Source organism: Leptidea sinapis, chromosome 4, assembly GCF_905404315.1.
Source record: "Leptidea sinapis chromosome 4, ilLepSina1.1, whole genome shotgun sequence".
Lineage (NCBI taxonomy): Eukaryota > Metazoa > Arthropoda > Insecta > Lepidoptera > Pieridae > Leptidea > Leptidea sinapis.
This window is the reverse complement of record NC_066268.1, coordinates 8,114,099-8,139,400: the sequence shown is the minus strand read 5'-3', so window position 1 is coordinate 8,139,400 and position 25,302 is coordinate 8,114,099. Positions and strand designations below refer to the sequence as shown.

General features: G+C 34.0%; 1 protein-coding gene across 1 annotated transcript in view; it reads left to right on the top strand.

Moving 5' to 3' along the window:
• Positions 1–1,074: 1,074 nt before the first annotated feature.
• The window catches only part of LOC126979701 (soluble guanylate cyclase 88E), a 104,342-nt gene continuing 80,114 nt past the window's right edge, over positions 1,075–25,302 (top strand). Inside the window, exon 1 of the mRNA XM_050829163.1 lies at positions 1,075–1,207. The gene's annotated coding sequence lies outside the window, so the exon portion shown is untranslated. The remainder of the gene's footprint in view (positions 1,208–25,302) is intronic.

Sequence of the window (25,302 nt, the reverse complement as noted above, 5' to 3'; positions counted from 1 at the left end):
AGTTCCTTTACCACCTAGCACTATGGTTGAGTGCTGACAGTGTACAGAAGTGTTAAATGATGGTTGTTCTTAGGAATCTTAGGTTTTAAGAATAACATTTTAATTGGTGGTAGATTGTGATAATTGATGCAAATCTCCAAAATTAATAAAAATACAATGATGAGCAAAAAGAGCTAGCTACTTACAAAAATCACAGGCCCATTTGCCAGAACGAAACCTACTGTCTGTAAGTAATTCGTAAATACAGACTTTTGACAATTCACTTCATACTTCACCTTTTCGGAAAGGCCTTCGTAATAATTTGACAACTGGGCCAACGGTTTATCATATACAAATATTGCACTGACCATTTACAATATACAGCCCTACGGCCTTGCAATTAAAATTGGCATAAAGTTATAACTAAGCATAAACCAAGAATATGTATAATGTTTATAAACAGACATTTTGCTTACAAAAGGTTTGTTGGGACGTATAACGTTTCCCGCGTTTATTTGCAAGGCAGCTTGTCATTCGGAAACCTTCAGAATTATCATTGTATTGACAGTGATGTCAACGATATTGTAAACATTTTGCATTTTCTTTGCAAGTTTATTTGTCATGCTGTTAATCTTTTCTTACAATTGCTGTGATATTGACTTCAAATAGAGCTCTTGATTCATCAGAAAAAGAATGTATTACTCAGAAGAAATTACGATTGCCCTGCTCGACTATACCCTCTAACCGTGGCTACAAACTACTAGACCCTTATAGTAATCGCGAAAATTCTTTCCCCGTTGAAAAATGTGCTCTTTCACAAAAAGTCGAATTCAGCACATCGGAAATTGAATCCACAACCAGAAGACATATCCGTGCGTATCAATCATTACTTACTCGAAATGGAAAAGCATTCGATCATCTTAAAAGCACCAATATTTTCAAATTCGATCTAAAACCTATTATAATTATAGCTAAAAGGCTTTGCGCCTGCGGACTATAATCCATAGGTTAGAAGGACTAGATTCAGTTGAGCTTGTGGCTCAAAGCGCGCTACTCGACACCGCGCCCGCGAAATGACATTGTACGAATGACAGCGTTTTTCCCGCGCAAATTGACGTGATAAACAATATTTTAGTTTGTGGATGTAGTGTTTGGCCAATTAAGTGCTGTATTCATATTGTTCAGTGTAAATCTAATGGGATAATTTGACCAAAAAGACAAAATACGGGTAAGTAATAATTTAATTATAATAACTTTATTAATTATAAATAATATAAAAATTACTAAGTGCATTAAAATTCCCTCAGCGAGATTTTTTCATATATGTTAGGTAGAAAATGTATAGGTAAGTGCTATGATAGATATAAATTATGATAGAATGAGACTTTCTTGAGAGATCATTAAGAAAATTAATATAAAATTTAATTATATCTGTAATTATTTGTTCATGGCTACTATTTCATTTTGTCTATGACAAGAACGTACCTAAGGTTTGATTGTAAACTTGGGATGAAGAGCGAAATAGACGGAGTACGCTTTAATATATTTAATGTTCAGGTGAAATTTACTAATATATAAATGGAGTTTGAATCGTGAATACGTGATTATAAAAGAGAATATTATTGTGCAAACATCTAATAAAATATTACGGAATATTCGTAAAAAATCTGCATTCAATATTCGTTTTGCATGGCATATTTATAACCAATAGAATTCAGTAGATCAATCAAAGTGATTCATATAAATCAAATGTGATTCTATTTCGGGTTTGCTTACTCAAATACGTATGAGACGCGACGCGTATTTTGACAACGCATCCGGTTTCCTTTGATTTGGCTGACTTCTATTTCTCGAAAAATCATAAAATGTCATTACAATGTGATTGATATTTAAATAAAACACTTTTAAATGATTAAAACTCGTGTAATTGTAACTATTCATACGTTAGAATGTAGCGTAGAAGTTACATTTTTATTTTAGTAAACCCAACGTTTCAAGATCATTTCAGATCTCGTTTTCAGGGAGACTTCAGATGAAATGAGACAAAGATAAAAACTTTTGTTGCTAAAGACAGATACTATCTGCCTATAGCAAATACCACCTCCGAGGCTATAAATGGCGCTAAACTTCATAATGACAACTATGATAAATACTATCTTTGACTCATTTCATCTGCAGTTCCCCTGAAAACGAGATCTAGAAAGATCTTGACACGTCGGGTTAAGTTAAATAAAAAATGTAACTTTAACATAACAATCTAATGTAGAAACACAGTTACAATTAAACGCGTTGTTTTGGTCCTTTTAAAAGTGTTATATTTAAATGAGTAAAACTCGCGTTAATCAAAAAAAAATACTTGTGATTAATAAAAAATAAACTTTAAGCTAAATAAGGAGGGGAATGGTTTCAGGTTTTTTTTATTTGCAAAATTTCTTGCCTGCTCTTCTTATTTCGCATAATATTACAATTGCGTGCCTTGAATCATGTGTTTTTGTCTCTTTTAAGAACAGTTATGAAGACAGTGATAGAGCACACTTAGAATCCCAAAGTTTTTTGATACCTTGACATCTGAAAGTGGTCTTTTGATTCGAAATATTGGGTCTTCAGACGGTCTTAGTCAAAACTTCTACCGGAATATCACTATCAAATTACTATCACTTTATTCATATAAAAGAAGTGGTACATATGAATATAAAAAAATATCAAAAAAGGGCTTTAATGAGAAAAGGCATGAAACTCATTACAACTCTTTTAAATCAGCTTCATCATTATTTAAATTACAATATTATGTGTAAAGTGATGCAACAAACATACTCTTATGTCTAATACTCAGTAACTTACATGAAAAAGTTAAAAAATCAATAAAAAAAACCACAACAGCTTAGAGTATAGTAGTTTCATCAATCCACACACATACAGTAAATGTATATATGCTAAGTTTAATTATTACAACATAAAGTAGAGTTCCCAATTCTCAACCGTAATTTAGGGAAAGGTTCAACTCGCCCCACTATTCCGCCACAAGCCAATGACATTTGAGAGAGCATCTCGAAAATTGCCACAAAATCTCAACGAACAATAAAAAATGACGTGTATCTACTGTCTATATTTTGCAATACTTGAATCTTATAATCACTCTCTCTCTCTCTGTTATAACAGCTTCTTATAGATAATATTTTTTTATGAAAGTTAGGGACAAGACGAGCCGGGCGTTCAGCTGATGGATTATTGATACGCCCTGCCCATTACAATGCAGTGCCGCTCAGGATTCTTGAAAAACTCATAAATTCTGAGTGGTACTACAATTGCGCTCGTCACCTTGAGGCACGATATTAAGTCTCATTTGCCCAGTAATTTCACTGGCTACGGTGCTGTTCAGACCGAAACACAGTAATGTTTATACATTACGTACATACATAGGTCTTTTATTGCTCGAAATTATAAGGAGCTTAAGTTAAGACAGCCCTATGTAAAAGTCAAGTTAGCACGTAAGTTTTATCACACTCAGCTAAGTTTTACGTAAGTAAAGTCTGAGGAAAATCTAAGTACGCTCTGTTGGATCTTAGCCTAAGGCGCCAAATTTAAGCTCTGGTTTCCTAGAGGAAGCGTTTGTTGGAACACCACACCTTTTTTATAACGTTATATTTTATGAATAAGTAAGCATTATATATAAAAAATATTTTCTTCTATTATTATGCTGATTATTCATACGTTATTTTGTTAAATAAACGTTTCATATGCATCGTGGTTACATAAGACCAAATATTAACCATTGATTACTTAATTAATATTAACTACTAAACCATTCTCCGCGCCTCTAAAAGCGTTCTACACACGTCACAGGTTTATTTTAGGACAACGTTATATAAAATATAACACAATGCAACATAATAATTTTCCCCAAAAGGCAACCATTGTTCCTTATTACGTGTCCTTCATCAGAAGCAAGTATCCATTGTGTATCACGTACGAAAAGTAACGCCAAAGGTAAGCCGATTTAACGACGATGTATCTTCCTTCTAAATGAGCCGTTTGATGTTGCCCTTTTAATATTTTATGCCAATCAAATAGTTTTCGTTTTTGTTTTCGTAATTGAAGTGTCTTCGTAAAAACTTCTTTAGTCGCGATGGGCACATTTTGGTAGGGGACCATCTTATGGGTTCGCGTCATCGACATATAATTAATTAAAAAAAAATATATATATAGTTAGACACTTTTTGGGTGGGTGAAATCTCGTGAGTTCGCATCACCGAAATGCTTATAGCAGTATATCTGTAGCTATACGGCTGACGTATTGTCCAACATTAGTTCTGTTTATTATATCTTATAGGTGAAATTGAATGGATTTAGTGAAAAGTTCAATGGGTTTATACTGTGTATTGTTGAAATAGTATTTTTGTATGATAAATATATTATTGAAATTAAGTTTTAAGAAGAAATTGAAATTAATAATTTATTTGTTTAAGAAATGAGAAGAGAAGTAATGAAATGAAATGAAATTTATTTGTTGCGTCGACTACAGTATACATTATAGATCTTAAATTTATTGTAGTGTCCAGTAAAGCTGAAGAACTCTACTTTTACAGTTGGAATACGATGACTTATTAGTTATTTCTTCTTGCTTTACGTTTACTACGTTTATTTGCGTACAATGCCTACGTCCAATTTAATATGATTTAAACCAAGATAAAGCACTGCTTCTAATGCCCATACCTTTCCATTTTCCTAATAAAATATCGTGACTTATGAAATCGAAAGCTGAATGGCATAACAAAGAAAGAGTTAGGCACTGAGTCTACAGCCCTAGCAGCATCAGCAGGGGAACTTTTGGATTTAGGTTTGATTAGTAAATTACAAAAATAGTTATTAAATTCGGCTACCATGACAGACGGAAAAGAAGTCTAAACATTTGAGGTTGTAACATCAATAACAGCAGGTGCATAAGTGCTTTCTTTTTTTATAATAGACCAATATGATAAATTTGAGAGCCTTGAAATATGCCTCTTGAATGAATTGAAAACTTCGAAAAAAATATTTTTATAGTCATAACTTCCTATGGAAGAATAAACTGCTTCGTTTTGTAACGCGATACTTTCGTCAGAAAAAAATCAACTGAAGCAATTTTAACTTTTATAATTTAATTGCTTTAGAATGGTTTAAAAAAATTGTTTCAACATTGCTCAGTAAGAGTTTTTGATAATCTCCAAGTGTATTTGTTCATTTCTTACTACTTTTGTAATAAATAGTATCAAATTCAGAAATTTTCTGACGCTTGCGATGTTTGTTAATTTTTTTTGGTTAATTGATCCATTATTAGGTCCGGCAAATGGCTCAAGCCCATACAGACAGACAAGATTTTTAGATGACATACAATGTAAACATTTCTGTGCTTATTTTATAGCCACCATAAACTGATTGTTACTTTTATAGGATTACATAATTATTGTTATAATATAAATACACAAAATTCTAATGTAACATATTCAAGAATTGTAACTATAATAAAATTAATTTTGTATTCAAAGAAAGATCTAATTAATAAATAACCTTTCCATTCATTATCATATTAATAAACTTAATAACCTAAACTTTTCTCAAGTTAACTATTTAATATTGAAATTGTTCAATATTAAATAGTTCAACTTAGATAAGTTTAAGTAATCACTTCTGTTGATTAGATTTTTTAAACCATTTTTGCCTTCTTAATGTACAAAATTATATAATTAATAAAAACATTAATTTTGATTGTGTCTTTTTCTACTGTGGCTTTAATGAATTGTAATGAATGAAGTGATACGAACAATGGAAAATATTTACTGTTGTGAAACTGACATCGGATGGTGTGAGTTGAATAGAATATTGAGCAGCATTTTGAACATGGTACTTGTAATATAGCTTTGAATTAAATACATAAAGTCTAGCATCACGGACGAGTAAAAAAAGAAAGACTCCGCGCCGCGATATTAGCAAGTGAAGCACCGTTATGCTAGTGTGTGTGCGGTTACGGGGGATACTAGATACACAATATTTTCTCCCTTAAATAATCATACATGGCCACAAATAATTATGTAGTTTCGTTTTTACACTTTTTGACAACGCACGACGGCATTTTTAAAATATTTTATTGAGAGGCAAACTGATCTGTCACAGACGATGACAATTCTCATATTGGCCGCCTATCGGCCTAGTAGTGTAAGTGTGTGCGTGAGGCTAACAGAACATGTGGTATTTACACGCTAATCGGATTGTTTTGGTGGTACACTGTTATGTAAGGTGACACGGAGTCCTTATTTTTTTAACAAGTCCGTGGGTAGCACAAGAAAATTAAATCGTTTATAACTTAAAATAAACTTTATCCTTAAGTGTGTTCTAACTTTCCATAACTTCATCCTTTTCTGTGACACTATCGAATGGTGTCATAATACAGGCTGTCTTGTTCATTATTATTATTCAAAATAGGATGTGACATCACTTATTGAAAGTCAAAAACCCACCTATTCCAAAACGAATGCCTCAGACCTGAGAATAATGGGTGCAACAAACTCAGCGGGCTATAATTAAACTTAACTTAAAAATATTGTATAGGTAATTAAACTTAGTATTTAATAACCTGAGGGCGGTCGCACCATTCCCAATCTGTGGTATCATTAAGAAAGTCATTTCATGTTATAGTAACCTTTACCACACAAACGTTTTTTGACAATTCTTTTATCTAATTACTAGCTGACCCGGCAAACGTTGTTTTGCCATATAAAGTATAATTCACGCGATAGTTTTATAAGTAATAAAATATTGCAAGTTTTTGCAGCGCACGCAAAAATAGGTTTTCGATTTTACACCTTGTGTTACAAAATAGCAATTTTATTACGGATCCCTAATTTTGAAAAAATGCCTATAGCCTATAGCCTTCCTCGATAAATGGACTACCCAACACTGAAAGAATCGTTCAAATCGGACCAGTAGTACCAGAGATTAGCGCGTTCAAACAAACAAACAAACAACAGCAACAAACACTGCAGCTTTATAATATTAGTATAGATTTTTTGTTTGTTTCAAAATGAGCTGGCCCAATGGGCCTAAGAATGCTATTCGTTACTTAACATAGCTCCTGATATGACCAAATTAAAAAAAAGAGGAAAAACTCCACCCGGGTATATTTTCCTTTATAAGTTTGTTACTGTAGTAGAAACTCTAAATACTAAACATTTTCGCTAGGCCTTCCCATATCTCTAAGAGGTTAGTTGAAATATATATCAAAAAATCCGGGCATACCCCAGGGACCTGTGGATATAAGATGGGCGAGGATTTATTCTATTTTTGGTAGCTTAACCTTAGTTTACAGAAAGTGAAGTTGTCGCCAAGAAATTTATTATAGTAATATGTGTATATATATGCGGGTAAAACGTAAACCAATGTTGTCGGTACATTACAATAAAAAAAAATAGGAAAACAGTTGGCCTAAGGCCATCAACTTTCCGATAATTCCATACCCAAACGTTGTGAGCCTCATAAAGAATCTCTGAGTTTTAATTGATATGTAATTCCGAAAAAACACTTTTTCGATTTTCTTTCGTCAACGATAATTCACAAGCGAATCAATCGATTTTCGCCGGATTGGCTTTCTCAGCGGGAAGGTAAAAAAGTGTGTGCGTGTAATCTTTACGCACGATAAAAAGGCATTAATTCTCTCAAAATTTATTCCTTAAGAATTATTTTTGATGTCATTTCTAATATACTAAATATTACTACCGCTTCGGAAACAAATGGTGCTCTATGAGAGAAGAAGCGGCGCAAGAAACTCTCCCAGCATTCTTTTTTTGCGCTCTTTTCAATAAAAATAAACATTATTGTACAGTAATTTCTATCGCTATAAAATAATCATAATCTAGTCCCAGGCTGTCCGATCATTAAGATATTCAGCTGTGGAGTAAAAGAGGATTTACTACAGAGCCAATTTTTTATAAAACATTTAAATTTATTTATAGATAATGCCTGAACAGTGGCTGGGACTTTATTATAAAAGTGTATACGTTTACCCTTAAAGCTATTATGTATCTTATGAAGCCTACTAGAATTAGTTACAAGCAATCCCTTATTTCTAGTGTTATAATAATTGAAGTAAAACTTAATAGTTATTAAAAACATAATAAGGCTAAAAGACTAATTCGGTTGCTTTCAGATATATTCACTAAAATTATCCTAACTATAAGCATTATTTTGCTACACATAAAATAATACGCATAGATGCACTATCGCGCGTAAAATTCGGGCGCCTAAATCACTCGGTAATCAACGGAGTTGAAGCTTAGAGGAATCGTACCACGAAGGTGTTTGATGTAGGTGATAGAGCCTCTTGCTGTTAGGCATCGCATGACAGCGGGCCAGGTGTGTTACCTTAGTGTGCATGATAGATACGTCTTACACTTGTGATGCGTCAGTCACTTTGTTTTAGTGTGTGTGTGTTGCGACGTGTTCACAGCTGTCACATCCCTGTCCATCTAGACATTAACATTAACAAAGGATGTATGTATGACCAGCAAAAGTATTTGTATGTATGTGACAGATTAGCTTGTCTGTGCAATACACGCGCCGCAAGTTCGGCGGTGTTTTTTGTATCTCTGAATCTCGTAAGAAAGTTGACTAGTTGATACACCAATAAGGGGCTATCCATTGATTTCTTCACATGAATTTCTAGATTTTTCGACCCCTTCACAAATGTGACCAGTTGTGACAAGGACCCCGTACTTCTATCTGTGGGACCCCCCTACCTACCTAGTGTAATGTCACATGTTTTACATTTAGAAATTTATCAAATTAAAATAGCGGTGTTCAGAAATTATTTTTATTTCCATTTTAAATTACGTTTTCTTTGTAATTTTTTGTTATTAGCTTTCATGTCACTTTCAACACTGTCACTACTTTCATATCTTTCCATAATGTGTTTAGATATTATCTTACATTTAGGATTGGTCTTCGCTGCGCTCCAACTAAATACCACACTACCAAAGAACAATAGCTTCTTTAATACGGCAACTATTGGCTGCTTGTGTGCGTGACATCTTGACACTCAATGGCATCTTTCATATATTGTAACATATGCTTCGTGTTATTTTACATTGAAATAAATAAAATATAATATATTTACTGATAATATGTGATCCCAGTGTCTTTCTTATTGCTTGTAGCATTTTAGTTTCAACTATTAGCAGTTTAACAGAACATGTGGTACGTCAACGTCACACAGTGTTAGAGACTGGCTCGAGTACGCCCACTAGGGCGTATTATTAGTTACTGCACTTTGCAACTACGCGGTATCTAGTTGGAGAGCAGCGGTGACCAATCCTTAATCTAAGCTGCTTAAACATTTTTCATCACCATATGCTGCACGGTATGCTTCATATAATTTACGGTAAATATGACCTAAATCACTTTTATGTGAAATTTAAAAGTTTTTCAAAAGATAAAATTCACAAAACAGCAGAACCAAGAATCCAAATGTTGTGAGGTTTCTTAACGAAGAAAATAACGTTGTTTCTTGTTGCCAACAAAACATATTAAATCTTAGTCATGCAGACAGAGTTGCAACTATTTTTATGTTATTCTTTAGTAGGTATGTTATTTGAATTTAGTGTTGAATTACTTAGATATAAAGAAATAATATATTGAATAATATATTGAAAAAATGTGTTGACACAAAATTAAGAACCCTTCTCGCCCCTTGTCACACTTCGTCGATCCCCTCTCTCCCCTTTAATGTGTGACGTAATTGTGCTATTGCTGCAACAAAGAGAATGCACAAAGTCCTTCTCCACAAAAAAATACGGGTTGCACTCCGAGAGTGCCGGCACAAATGAAAATTTGAACATAGAAATACAAGTACAACCATCGCCATAAGGAGCAAAATAATTAAACTGTAAAAATATTTCACGGTTGAGATTCGATCCCTCGACCTCGCGATGTTTCGGCTTCGCAATCAAAATGATTCAACCACTGGTCCAATGACCGTAAGATCATCAAAATGAAATAGCCGAACTATAATTAGTTATAAGTATAAATCTTTCATCCATAATCTCAACGACGGACTCACAAATATTCGATCCAGCTACGTGTCCTGACGGGAGTTTTAAAATTTATACCCATCCCAAGAAAAACACCGCTGAAGTTTTCACTTCAAAATCGTGTTAGATGGTCACTTGACCATATTTCAGGGGTTCAGTTGTTAAACTTTTAAAAGGTAAATTCGTGTCGTAAATATTTTTATTGAAATTTATCCTAACAAATTTCCTAGAATTTTGCATGGCAATTTCACAAAATTTACTTCACATTTTCTTAATGTTTGATTTTGCTACCAATCAATTTTTCATACAATGCACTATAATATATAAAACAATAAATGAAGAGTAAACTCCAGTAAACTCCTAAAATGGGTTCGATAAACTTAATGACTTCAATCGTCAGGTTGACACAAATAGATTCTTACCACGTCGATGATACGAAGTATGTGTTGCGTATAAAGATATTCAATATGAAACAAGCCACTCTCCAACTGTATTTCGCTAAAAACAAAATTGAAAGGTAAACTTAATAAAGTACCAACAATATCGACTTTCACGATGCTGAGCTGTGCAAAAGTTTTAATGGCATTGAATATGTTACCGCTAAAGTGCAATAGTCAGTTTTTTACGGAATAACTAATGCAATAATAACATTAACTTTATGGTACCCAGAACGTTCATAAACATTTTTATTGAAAATAGGATTTATAATCACTTATTGGTCATCAAAAACTACCATTCCTTCGAAATAGTATGCCACAGACCTGTGAAGAAGAACGCAAAAAACTCAGCGGTCTTCTTTTTTCATAAAAATTACGATAAAATAATATAATAGTTTAGGGGTGTTCGCTCCATTCCCAATTCCTTATCTTATTCTAAAATAAAGAATATCTTGAATAAAAAAATATAAAGTGATAATTAAGGAATATAATCTTATTCGAATATATATTGATATCTTATAAACAGTATATTGAGGATGAAGAAGGTTTTTATGCGGTTCCTTGCATAAAGCGAGTCTCAGCATGTCTACTGTGCCCGTAGCATCCACTTCTAACTTCTAATTTTTAATTTACTTTTTGACGCTTTTGCGCACTTCTTTTTGTAAACATTTTATGACTTACTAAATACAAATACTTATAATAAGTATACGTAAATAAAAAAAAACGTTTCCTTTACAGATGCTATATTTATGGTATGCAACCCACCAGTGGGAGGATCCTTTGCACAGGATGCCGGCAAGATTATGGGTACGACAACGACGCCTATTAATGCCGTGAAGTTGCAGTGCCGCTCTGACTTGTTGGGTCTTTCAAGAATCCTGAGCGGCACTGCGTTGGGCAGGGCGTATCAATTATCATCAGCTGAACGTCCGGCCCGTCTAGTCCTTTATTTTCATAAACAAAACAAAGCAATTAGTAAACAAATTAGTAATATTAAATTACAGTACAACAAAATAGAATTGAAAACGTCGCGATGTTCAACGGGAATATTCAATATCCTTAAAATAAGCGTGAAACGTCCGTCGGGTCAACTAAAATATCAAAAAAAATGTAACTTTTACGAAAAATTTCTAATAGTAGAACACAGTTACAATTACACGCGTTTTAATCCTTTAAATGTGTTACACTCGCGTTAATCAAAGAAAGTACTATATTTAATATCTGTCCGGAAGGTAAACAATATCATGAAATTGGCTGAATATCAAAAACAAAGCGTATGTGATCAAGTTCTTGTGCAGTACAATACCTGCTGAGTACTCGCTTATAACGCGGACATCAGGTAGTAACGTCGAAATATAATGTGCCTGTCACACACTCGGCGAGTGGCATGGGAAGTAGCGAGGAATGGAGGCAGAGCCGGTAGTGTGCCAACATTACTCATCGTACCGGACATTTTATTTATTTATTACACTTTTTTGACACCACATTAACAAAATATAACTTAACTACTAACATACATAATTAAATGATATGGTGCAAATGGCGGCCTTATCACTATATAGTGATCTCTTCCAGGCAACCATTTGTAACACAAAGAAAAGGCAGTACATTAAAAATATATACTGTACTAAAATATAGATAAATTTATAAGAAAGTAAAAAGTAGGAACAATAATTAACAATTCAGAATTGTTGAATTATGTTGGTGGATACAATACGGATAGATTCTATCAAATAGAGGACAGATAATGTTTTTTTAGTTAATTTTTAAAGGATGCTAATTATTGTGCTTTTCGTCATGGGACATCGTACTCTTCGTCATAGTAATATCTATATATATAATATCATCGTATGCGGTGTTTTGATTTTCTAAATAGCCCGCCACGCGATGTTGCCCTCTCTGCCCAGACACTGCTCTACTCGCGAAAAAATATTGCGGGTCCTTTGACCCGCGCTCAAAAACCGACAACATAAGGAGCGGTGGGCACGACGAGGAGTATAATGTCGCCACACTACGTCCTGCCTCCCATATCACTCGTCAAGTGTGTGGCAGGTCCATTATACGTTATATATTATTATATTGACACACTTTTACACAAATTATCTTGCCCCAAACTAGGCATAGCCTGTACTATGGGAACAAGACGATATATTTAATGCAATATACTTATATAAATACTTTTATACTTCCATGACTCGGAAACAAACACTCATTTCATATAAAAGTTTGCACCTACCGGGATTCGAACCCGGGACCTCCAGCTCAGTAGGTAGGATCACTAACCACTGGGCTATAGGGGTCATGTATATATATATAGTTAGTATGTGCAGAATCGATTTGTTTCATCAAATATTATTGTACGATTAATTTCTTGAATTTGTGCTCAGTGAGTCCTAGTATACTGTTTGGTATTTAATTGTAAAATTGAATCCTATGAAGGAGCCCTTAGCTCTAGCTAACTTATTAAACGGCACGTACAGTTTCATTCCGACAGTAAGTTCTATAAATATTTACAAAGCCCACTGGTTTATAATAATTAAAAAGTGATTGCGTACATAAGTAAGAATAGTAGAATTTATGTTTAGAATTAGCAGTCATTCAATCACGCAATTAGTACTCATTTGTTATAATTATTTTTTACTATTTTAGTGTTCTTAATTATATCACTATATATATTACTTTACCAGTGGGAGGCTCCTTTGCACATGATGCCGGCTAGACACCACAACGGCGCCTATTTTTACCGTGAAACAGTAATGTGTAAAAATTACTGTGTTTCGGTCTGAAGGGCGCCGAAGCTAGTGAAGTTTCTCGGCAAATGAGACTTAAGGCGAAGAGTAAGCAGAAAACACGCAAACATGGTGTTTTTAGACGAGTTTTGTGGTGTAAGTATAGCATTTCGAGCTATGAACACTACTTAATCCTGTTACACATATCCTTAAGTCTTATTTGTAGGTTGTTAATGCTTGCTGTTGGTTAAAGTTAACACTGCCGAGCCTTTTTGAACTACCACATTCCTGTGAAGTTAAACAAGTTTTTTGGCAAGGCGTGACGAATATTTTTGGTACTTCTCTCAGAAGAGTTATTCTTATAGCTTGTACTTTTTTGTGTAGGTTCATTTATTCAAATTAGTAGTGAATAACAAGGACTGTAAGCATATAAACTGTTTTCCACGCAAGAATTTTGAAAATATTGGCTTTGTTACATAGATGGCGGGCCGGCAGCCGTGAACTCATATCTCTCAAGGTCGCGGGCATTTAGTGTCGCCTTAACATCTTATGTCTCAAGGAGACGAGCGCAATTGTAGTACAACTCAGATTTTTTTTTGACTTACTAAATACAATTTAGGGATTTTCAAGAATCCTGAGCGACACCGGATTGTAATAGCAGGTCGTATCAATTACCATCAGCTGAACGTCCTGTCCGTCTCGTCCCTTAAAAAAAATACTAACTTGTTAAATTAGGTCAGGTCGCGAAATTTTATATTATTTTTGTTTTGTTTTTATTACCTTTTTTAATGATATTATTATTTTAGTATGATAACCCTTTATATAAGTATAACGACAATCCGCTTAACCCCCTGAGGTTCTCCGCAAGACCAGCGCTGATCATAATATCACGTTTGGGTATGATAGGTATTATGCTGAGGTGAGCTCCAATTCTGCTTTTTTAATATAAATTAATAAATAAATGTGCTTGTATACATTAGGTTTAAGTTGCAGATTAAATGATTTTTCTTTCTTTAGGTCTAGTAATATTAATAATAATAATAGTATTAATATAATCTTACGCACTTAAGTAGTTATATTTTTTGGCAAAGCAAAACAAAGAAACTTGTAACAATAATATAAATGATAATAATAATAATATGAAGAATTACTCATCCAGACGTATCGCGACGAAGATATATACCTTATCGCAAAAATGTGGCCGCAGAATTTGAAGTTATTACCTATTATATTTTGAATATAAATCACCTCAAAACATTGACGTTCTATACATACATTTAAGCACAGTTTTTTTGTTCCGCTATCAGACTGCGAATGATATTTCCATAAATGTGTATGGAACGTTATTGCTTTTAACTATACGAGATAGAAAAATATAGAGTATCGTGGTGTAGGGAAACTTGTCGATGGTTGCCGTCTATAAAAATTCACCTCTTATTTTTTACCAAGCGATCAATAAGCCTCAATAAATATATAAGTGGACTTGTACAGGACGAATCCTGTTTTTAAGTTTATTTTTCAATTATAAATAGGCGGAGATCATACGAGTTGCGTGTTGTCAAATAAACTTTATTCAAATAGGCATTTAACAAAGTGCTTTTGAATATTTATTATAAAAAAATCTAAATAATTGAATGTACCATAATATCTTTGGAAAGTGCTCGTAAGAAGAACATATTATAGGAATCTCAATGGCTAACTAATCTTATATCAAGTATATTTTGACAATAGCTGTTTACATAAAAAAAAAAGTGTGTGCTTGTAATCTTATACGCGCGATTGAAGTAAAACTTAATTATAATAATTAACTTTAGGAATAATTAACAGATACATGTATTTTTTGTTTGCCCTTGTTTGTCTCACCCATTCTAGAACATTCAGTTTATAATAAATATTCTTAAAAAGTTGAAAGGCAAGAAGATTTAGTTAATAAATTATTAATCAAATAATTAATATCACACATATCATTATAACGTGTTACTGAATATAAACGAATATGGGTCTATGGGCTCGGACCTTTGGCCTGTCCGATGGACGAAAAAATATTAACGAATGTCGCAAACGTCAGACTGTGAACTTTTATTTATTATTTATGACAAGGTATTCATAATGAACAAATACACTTGGAGATTTTCGTAAAATATTAGTGAGCAATTTGAAACAATTTTTTAAACCATTAAATTATAATGGTTAAAAATTGTTTCAATTGACTTTTTTCTGCCGGAAGTACTAACGTTAGTTTCGTCAAAATATATTCTGAGTTACCGCCAAGTCACGCCTAAAGAAGTTTTACTTCAAAAATAGTTTGAAAAGTCAGCATTCAATATATGAATTGTGTTCAAAATTAAAAAGCGTATTAAATAAACTGTAAGTAAAGTTTGATAACCTTGTAAGTGGTAGCTCCCCGGTTAAATATGATTTCCCTGTTGCTTAAAGATTATAAATATCTTTAGACACCAGGGAAATCATAAGAGCGTATACGGCCCTTTAGAACCGTGATGAACAGACGTCCTTTTTTAAAAGTACTATTAGTTTGAGTCGACCTAGGAATACCACTAAAGTTAGTATCAAAGTTTGTCAGTGTGAAGACTGACCCTCGAGAATAGCTCTGTAAATGAGTTTTAAATCTTGTAGAATTCTTTATAAAAATGCTAACTATATTATAAAAATTCGGCTGTGTGTTGCTATAGTAAATTAAAAATCCTAATTTCAATTCCAAAAATGCTAAGTATCCTTTTCGTGACATCATTTTATATTTATATCGTTAATTTTATTATCTTAATCTTTATATATATATTTCTTGTGTGCGTGTGTATGTCACTGAACTCTTCCTAAACGGCTGGACCGAAATTGATGATTTTTTTTGTGTGTTCCAGTGAATTTGAGATTGGTCCATATAATATAATTCTCCTGCTCATGTGTATGTTAATGAACTCCTTCTGACGGCCGGACCGTTTTTTTTAATTTAAGACGTGTGTACAGGACAACGTCTGTCGGGGCCACTAGTATAGATATATATTTCTTGTGTGCGTGTGTATGTCACTGAACTCCTCCTAGACGGCTTGACCGATTTTGATGAAATTTTCTGTGTGTCTTCAGGTGGATTCGAGAATGGTTTAGATTCACAATTGAACTACCCCCTAAACGGCTGGACCGAAATTGATGATTTTTTTGTGTGTTCCAGTGAATTTGAGATTGGTCCATATAATATAATTCTCCTGCTCATGTGTATGTTAATGAACTCCTTCTGACGGCCGGACCGTTTTTTTTAATTTAAGACGTGTGTACAGGACAACGTCTGTCGGGGCCACTAGTATAGATATATATTTCTTGTGTGCGTGTGTATGTCACTGAACTCCTCCTAGACAGCTTGACCGATTTTGATGAAATTTTCTGTGTGTCTTCAGGTGGATTCGAGAATGGTTTAGATTCACAATTGAACTACCCCCTAAACGGCTGGACCGAAATTGATGATTTTTTTGTGTGTTCCAGTGAATTTGAGATTGGTCCATATAATATAATTCTCCTGCTCATGTGTATGTTAATGAACTCCTTCTGACGGCCGGACCGTTTTTTTTAATTTAAGACGTGTGTACAGGACAACGTCTGTCGGGGCCACTAGTATAGATATATATTTTTTGTGTGCGTGTGTATGTCACTGAACTCCTCCTAGACGGCTTGACCGATTTTGATGAAACTTTCTGTGTGTCTTCAGGTGGATTTGTGAATGGTTTAGATTTACAATTAAACTACCTCCTAAACGGCTGGACCGATTTTGATGATATTTTTGTGTGTTCCAGTGAATTTGAGATTGAAGACACACTTCAGGTGGGTTCGAGAATGGTTTAGATTCACAATTAAACTACCTCCTAAACGGCTGGACTGATTTTGATGATTTTTTTGATTGGTTTAGATTCTCAATTCCGTCCATATTATATAATTCTGCTGCTCATGTGTATGTTAGTGAACTTCTCCTAACGGCTGGACCAATTTTTCCAAATTTAAGACGTGTGTACAGGACAACGTCTGTCGGGTCCATTAGTATATATATAGTATGTTATGTGTTACGAACTAATTCAAATTCAAATATTTTTATTAAAAATAGGATTTAAAATCACTTATTGAACGTCAAAATCTACCACCCATTCAAAAGAGACTGCCTCAAACCTGAGAAGAATGGGCGCAGGAAACTCAGCGGGCTTTTTTTTTAATATAAAATATGGATTACAATGTAATATCGTACAATAAACATTTATAATTAAAGAGCCTGAGGGTGTTCGCTTTATTCCCAGTCCGTGGTGTCATTAAGAAAATCGTTTATTCTATAATAACCTTTCCCACACAAACGTTTTTTAACAATTCTTTTAAATTTCGTAACACATTTGTTTTGTACATTTTCTGGGATCATATTGTAGAAGCATATACATCGCGCAACAAAAGACTTACTAACTCGACCCAATTGAGTAGTAGGCATAACAAGTTTATGTTTGTTCCTCGTGTTAACATTATGAATGTCACAGTTTCTAGAAAATTCCTCAATGTGCTTATGAACATACAGAACATTATCAAAAATGTATTGAGATGCAACAGTCAAAATGTTTATTTCTTTAAATTTTTCTCTTTATGATTCTTTAGGACCTAGGTTACTTATAGTTATTCTACATGCGTTTTGATATTATTTCCATGCGTGTTATACAACTAGTGGGTAAACTAAACCATTAGATGGAACAACGATGGAGTGCAGTATTGATGAGAGTGGCATCCCTCTCCTGCCCGCGCCATCTATAGTACCGGCTCACTCACTTGCGTACTCGTATATAAGCATTTCACGTAAATGGAATGAGTTGTACGTGTTTGATGTTCACATCATCATCATCATCAGCCGGAAGACGTTCACAGCTAGACATAGGCCTCCCCCAAAGATCTCCACGACGATCGGTCCTGCGCTGCCCTCATGCAACGTATTCCGGCGATCATGACCAGATCGTCGGTCCATCTTATGGGGGGCCTACCAAAACTGCGTCTTCTGGTACGTGGTCGCCATTCGAGGAGTTTTCTGCCCCACCAGCCATCTGTCCGTAGAACTATGTACCCTGCTCTCTCGCAGGGAAACTCCGAGCATCGCCCTCTCAATTGCCCTCTGAGCTTTCTCACCAGGCCCATAGTAACCGACCACGTCTGCGTACCGTAAGTCATCACTGGCATCACACACACACTGGATAAAAACCTTCGTCTTCAGACATTGTGGTTTTTCGAACGATACGAACGAAATATTTTACGGAGATTCCCTAACGCTTCCAATCCGAGCTGGATTCGACGAGTGATTTCCTTCGCGAAATTGGACCTGCCTAACTGGATTCTTTAGGAGGTAGACGTACTCACCAATAATTTAGAGAGTACTGTTAAAAAGTGTTACGAGAGTAGGTACCACTTAATATGTTCACATGCCACAGCACAATTTGAAACTTAGTGGATTTTTTTAATCAAATTCGTAACGAATTATTTTCTAACTTTATCGTCATCATTATCAGCTAGACAACGCCCAATGCTGGGCAAAGGCCTTCCCCAAAGATATCCACGATGATAGGTCCTGCGCTGTCCTCACCCAACATTCTTATTTAATGTAAATTAACCTCGCTCATATATTGGCCATATTCTTTGCAAGGAGCTTCGAAACATTCTATAAATACCGAAATATTACTACGCAAACAATGGTTTAGAATAAAAGACATTTTGATTGAGTGGCTTGTTTATTACTAATGTCAATGTTTATTCTAAATATATTGTTAAAACAATTCAAACAACAGTTGTTCTGCTCAATTCAAACAACAGTTCTTTTACACACAACTGGTGATATTTTTTGCTGCAGGTATGTATGTCTCTCTTCTATCTGTTTTTTTTTTTAATTATTTTATTAGATGTACCAACAATAACTCAATTTAACATTAACAATTGATTTGAACTTACATACAGCAGCGGACGTCTTCCAGCTGAAATGGTGATCATGATAAAGATAATTGATTATTTTTTTTTATTAATTATTTAGATCTATAAGGATAGATATCTGTGAATAACTTCACTCTATTTTCACAATAATTGAGAAAATATCAATCATAACTCCTGTTTTGCAAAAACATGCATATTTTCCTAATAAAAGATCGCCAATATTTTTCGCTTATCAAAATTTTACAAATCTCGTGCTTATCTGCATACCAGTAAATAATTGAATCGTAAATCTTTTGTATCACGCTTTCCGCCTTTCCTTTCGGCTTCCCAATTATCGGTAATCGGCGATATAAAATGTGAAATACTTTAAGACCATCTGAGAATTGAATTCAGTAAAGGGCTTCATCGTTGCGATTTTCGCCTTCAAAAATTCTTTTAATTTCTTAACGGTTTATAGCTTGGTGTAAATACATCGAGGTGGAGAATTTGATATAATAGCATAGAATTATTATTATTAGACAATTAACTGACATAGATACAGCGCGACTGGTTTACATTAGCTATTTTCATCGTATTATGTGCTATGGCTATATACCAGCATTTTCCCATAGATATATTGCTATGGGAAAATGCTGCCGCTATTAATACCACCTTTGTACTGCAAAAGATAGCTATTCGAGCTATTTATAACATACGTCCTAAATAATTGAGATTGTATTGAGAAAAAATTAGAGAGAAGAGAGAGAACTCTAGAAACATCTAATATAACTTTTTTAAACAAAACAAATCTTATACCTATATTTACAATACTATGATTACGGAGAAGCGTACAAAGTATACTGGCAGCATTTCCACGTTGGATAGCTAGGCTGATCCGTTGACCCAAAAAGCTGCAAGCACTTGGGTTGCTAGTAGCCCTACTGAGGCGAGAAGATAGTACTTTGTCGATTCTCTACGTCTCTCGGCCCCACGGGCCAAGTATCAAGACCAAACGCTACAAAGTTGTAAGACTTATCAAGAGCGATAATTTGCTACATTTCCCGTCTTCGGCAATCGAAGCCGCAACCCACCACCAACTGACGTAACTTGGACACGAGAAGGAGCCACAGTATCGACCCAAGTTGCATATTATTCTTAATAATGTTATGCTAGAAACTGTCTTAACCATAATGTTAACATCAGGAACAGATATAAACATATTATGCTTTCTCCTCGGCTAAGTCGAATTCGTAAGGCTTTTGTGTGTGTCCAATGTATATGCTTTTACAACAAGATCCCAGAAGATGTTCAAAACAAATGTATTACGAAATTCAAAAGAATTGTTAAAAATGTTTGTGTGGTAAAGGTAAAATAACATAAATGACTTTCCTAATTATACCACAGATGGGAATGGAACGATCGCCCTCAGGCTATTAAATAATAAATTTACTCGTACCATATTAAATTGAAACCATATTCTTATGAAAAAAAAGCCCATTGAGTTTGTTGCACCCGTTCTTCTCAGGTCTGAGGCATACTTTTTCGAATGGGAATGGTTTTTGAATTTCAATAAGTGATATCATATCCTATGTTTAATAAAAATAATTGAATTCAAGGAAGATTTTCTTTCACGTACAACGAAACTATGGATTGAGCTTCTGACTGAGGGTACCCTCCTAAAAGCGCAGCGCTCCTGCATCTATATCCCTAGTACGCTCATTTTCTAAAACATAAGTGCATGGATATTAAAATTAGGCACCATGCACAAAATTGATACATGACCTACTTTGAACATAATTCTTTACTAAATATTACTAAATAAGTTACTACTAACTATGACAAAATAAGTTAATAAAAAAAAACTACGTTTAAAAAAACCGACTTCAAAAACTGAAAAGCATCACATAACTAAAAATTTAATATAATACACCTCTTATGCAAACCTTTACCTTTAATATTAATAAAATACTATCATTTATATGTGCTACCTATTGATAGGTTTCAAGATAGTCGGTGCCAAGTCCTAAACAAAATAAAACTTAATATTATAAACAGCTTACTTACTGTAATTATTAAGGTTGTCTGGCCACGCGTGTCTTTCCGCTTGGGTTGTTTTGTTCTAGACGAAGCTATCCCGCTCAAAGTCACGCGTGGCGAGTGTAGGTACCTTTGGCGTGGCACCGACTTCAAAGCTATCAATATGTAGCACATACAAATAATAGTATGTTATTAATATTGAAAGTAAAGGTTTTCATAATTAACTAAAATTTTTAGTTATTTGATACTTTTCAGTTTTTGAAGTCGGTTTTTTAAATGTAGTTTTTGTTTATTTTTTACTTTTTAGTGTCAGTTAATAATAATAAATATATCAACAACCTGAATGAAAACCTCTTAAAAAAGCCATACACAAAAAACAATTATATCATCCAGGCAGACAAAAATTTTAATAATAAAATTTCACAAAATGAAAACTACTAGGCCAAACTATATAAAATTTAATGGAATCATATGGCATCTATTCCACATCGAACTAAAAAAGAATTACGTAAATCGGATCATAAATCTCAGAGTAATCGGTGTACATACATAAAAAAAAATACCGATCGAATTGAGAACCTCCTACTTATTGAAGTCGGTTAAAAACAGTTTATGTTTGGATAAAAAAGGTTATACGACAATAATTAGTGGACTGTCAGTGTAAATGTATGTTAAAGTGAATTTCGACCTACTTGTTTAAAATAAACAGTAGGAAAATGACATGAAGGTGGATTTCAATTATGTCGATAGCATATTTTTCATGACTCATCTTTGACCATTTGGTTTTCTTTGAGCGTTTCATATCATATGAACCTTCGAGATTTGGCTTTTTAAAAACTACTTTTGAAAACTGTCATGAAAAGACGACTGACGTCGTCAGTGTTGGCTGCTATTCTTAATTAAACCTGTATTTATTCCTAACCGTTAAGTTATAAGCCCATCGTAGCACAATAGACTTAATTATTTTATTGTATACCATCCTTGAATGGATGTTTCCACCCTCCTTGAAGATAATCAAAAGATCCTATTATCTCACCTATATCGAATTTCCCCTTATTCCTGTTATCTTGTTTGAAACAACAGAATTTATTGACATCATAAAACATATCTTAGTTCTACGGTTTTAATCATAATAGGTCTGTTTGATGACTTGAGTAGCTCCCTGATCGTTAATTTATTACTGTTTTTATTTTATTAATTATCATATTCATTTGGGGATGATATCCTAATTTTGGGCGTGTCCTGCGAAGATGGAATTCAGCGGCAGGAATCAGTTCAAACAGTTCTTCGGAACGTTCCCCGTGATAAATGCGGTAGAAGACACACTATGAAGCGACGCTTCTACGCAACGACAAGTGATCTAGCCGTTCACAGAGCACTGCGTCCCCGACAATTCAAGCTGCTCTGCGTTGCATTTGGTAAAATGGATCGAGCTGATACTGGGGTTGCGCCAGACCAGAGATGACAGCAATACTCTATGTGTGGCCAGACCTTCGCTTTGTAGAGCGCTAGAATATGGGCCGGCTTGAAGTATTGCCGTGCTCTATTAATGACGCCCAGCTTCTTCGAAGCCAATTTGGCTTTGCCCTCCAGATGGCCACGGAATTGGCAATCGCTCGAGATTTCCAGACCCAGTATTTTTTGAAGTGATGACTTCGTATGGGAAGGCAAACTGACAACTGAGGGTTGCTTGGTTCTTGGACTTGGTGAAATTTGTGAGAGACTCATCACTCTTGTGCCTTAGATTCTTAATTGCTCTTGCTAGATTCCACATTTGAAGAGTTAAGTGCTTCTGGTCAGTTTTTGTTGACCAACTGTTGAGTTAACGTAATGTGTTACGGCGCAAGTCTGCCTGGCTTTCCTTTATCTCACGCATACGGCAGCGGTAGGCAGGCACCTCCTCTCTCACTCTAACCAATTGTTACATTTATAGGATTAATAATGATAATAATAATGTACATACACAAAATCTAATGTAATCAAGATTTGTAACTAAGAATAAAATGTATTTTCTAATCAATAAAAGTTTTTATTAATATATAACCTTTCCTTACATGATCATACTAATATATATAAAGTTTAAGTAATAACCTGAGCTTTTCTAAAGTTAAACAATTTCAATATTAAATAGTTCAAATTAGATTTGTTTGAGTTATCAATTATTTCATCGTCCCGAGTTGTTCATCTTTTTCTTCTGGTGAATGATAAAATATTTCCGCCATCCGAAAAGAAATTCAATCTTCAAGAACCTCTCTGACAGGCCGTTGCCCTAACGTGTGTTGTGTGATCAAACGTAAAAAAAAAAACAATTTATATTATAATGAGATATTTCCTGTAGCCGCTCGTAGTTACGTAGTGACCGTAGCATTTCGTAGCTATTTTTCCTCGTAGTTTTAAATTGCCTACGAAATTTTACATGAGTATTTTGGTTAATTAAAAGATGAGAAGCGTTTTGATTCAGATATTTTATTCCTTTTAAAGAATTTTGTGAAATATGTTTATATAATATAAGAATTAAAAAAAAATTGTCTCCTAAAGGTTACTATACCTATTATATTAGTTTCTTAATGATCGTCTCAGCTCTAATGATTTTCCTTATTTTTGAAACTTGGCCTCAGATGCATACCATAAAGTGAAAATCAAAATTTGATGATTGGTTAAAATTTTTGTTGCAATATTTGACACATGGAGCAACACGGATCGCGCGTGGCCCGTGTTGATCTGTATGAGTTACAAGTTAGTTAAAATGACTGTAAAAAAAACAACCGACTTCAAAAACACTATTTCAAAACAGTAGATATAATAGGCACTAAAAAGAATAAAAATAATTGCGTATTTTTATACAATCTAATTAATTAATCTAATTCTAGTTACGATTGTTGTAATTTTTGGAATCGGTGTACTTCCGCCGCGACCCGCTTTCGCCTCTCGCCTCCTCGCGACTCAAGCACATCTCACCTATAACTATGTGTGTAGTTACAAACCTATCTTGGATGACACCGACTCCAAAAATTACAAAAATCGTAAGTAGAATTAGATTGTATAAAAATACGCAATAATTTTTATACTTTTTAGTGCCCATTATATCTATTGTTTTGAAATAGTGTTTTTGAAGTCGGCTGTTTTTTTGTTAAAAATTTTTATTTTATGATTTTTTGTGAATTTGAAGTACTAACACTAAACTAACTAACAATTTGGCTGAATATGTGTAGATATACTAAATTTTTCAATGCAGCAATGAACGTAAGCGCTTCGCAATTTGATTACAAACAGTAAGAAATTCTACCACTGATCGCACCCTTACTGTAAGTCGTTAAGGAGTCTTATTGATCATCATATTCGACTACGACAATTACTTGGCAATAACCACGTTATAGTAGATGACTTAAATATCCGGATACCATAAAAAAGATTCGGCTGAGTATCGTTAATTTGCTCCTAAGAATTGAAGAGTTCCGTTACTTTGTCATGGAACCTAACCAAACTCTCACCACACTATCTTTGAAGTATATCCTTTCCAATAAAAAAAATAATCATCGAAATCGGTTGGCGCGATATTGAGTTATTCGTAAATTTATCATCCACTTTGCTATACGTATGTATATCAAATTTAAGACTTTTATGGTTTTCTCATGGATGCCATTTTCAGATGCTCCTCCTTTTTTTAAGTCGGTTAAAAATGCATCTTCAAGCCTTTTCTAGCCTATTGGATCCCACTGCTGGGCAAAGGGCTCCCCTGATTTACACCATTTATCACAGTCATGTGCCAGCTCTTATTATAGGCATCTAGATCGCCACACCATCGTTTTTGTGGTCTGCCTAGACGTCTTTGCTCTTCTTCTTCAAGACTTATAATAATATATATATAATATCTAAAATGTTAAATAATAATTTAAGGCTGGGGACCAAGCCAACGCCCTTGACGGAACGAGCGGAGCTAGGCTACCTCTCTCGCACAAAAATTATAAGAATTTTTATTTATTAGAAACAATACATAATTGTTTACAAAATTATTACATAATTCACAAACATAATTATTTACAAAACTATATCATGTTAAATAGTATTGGTGTACAATTAATAAATGTACGTAAATTTTTTATCTAGATTGAAAGATTAGCATGGCTCCAACTGTAA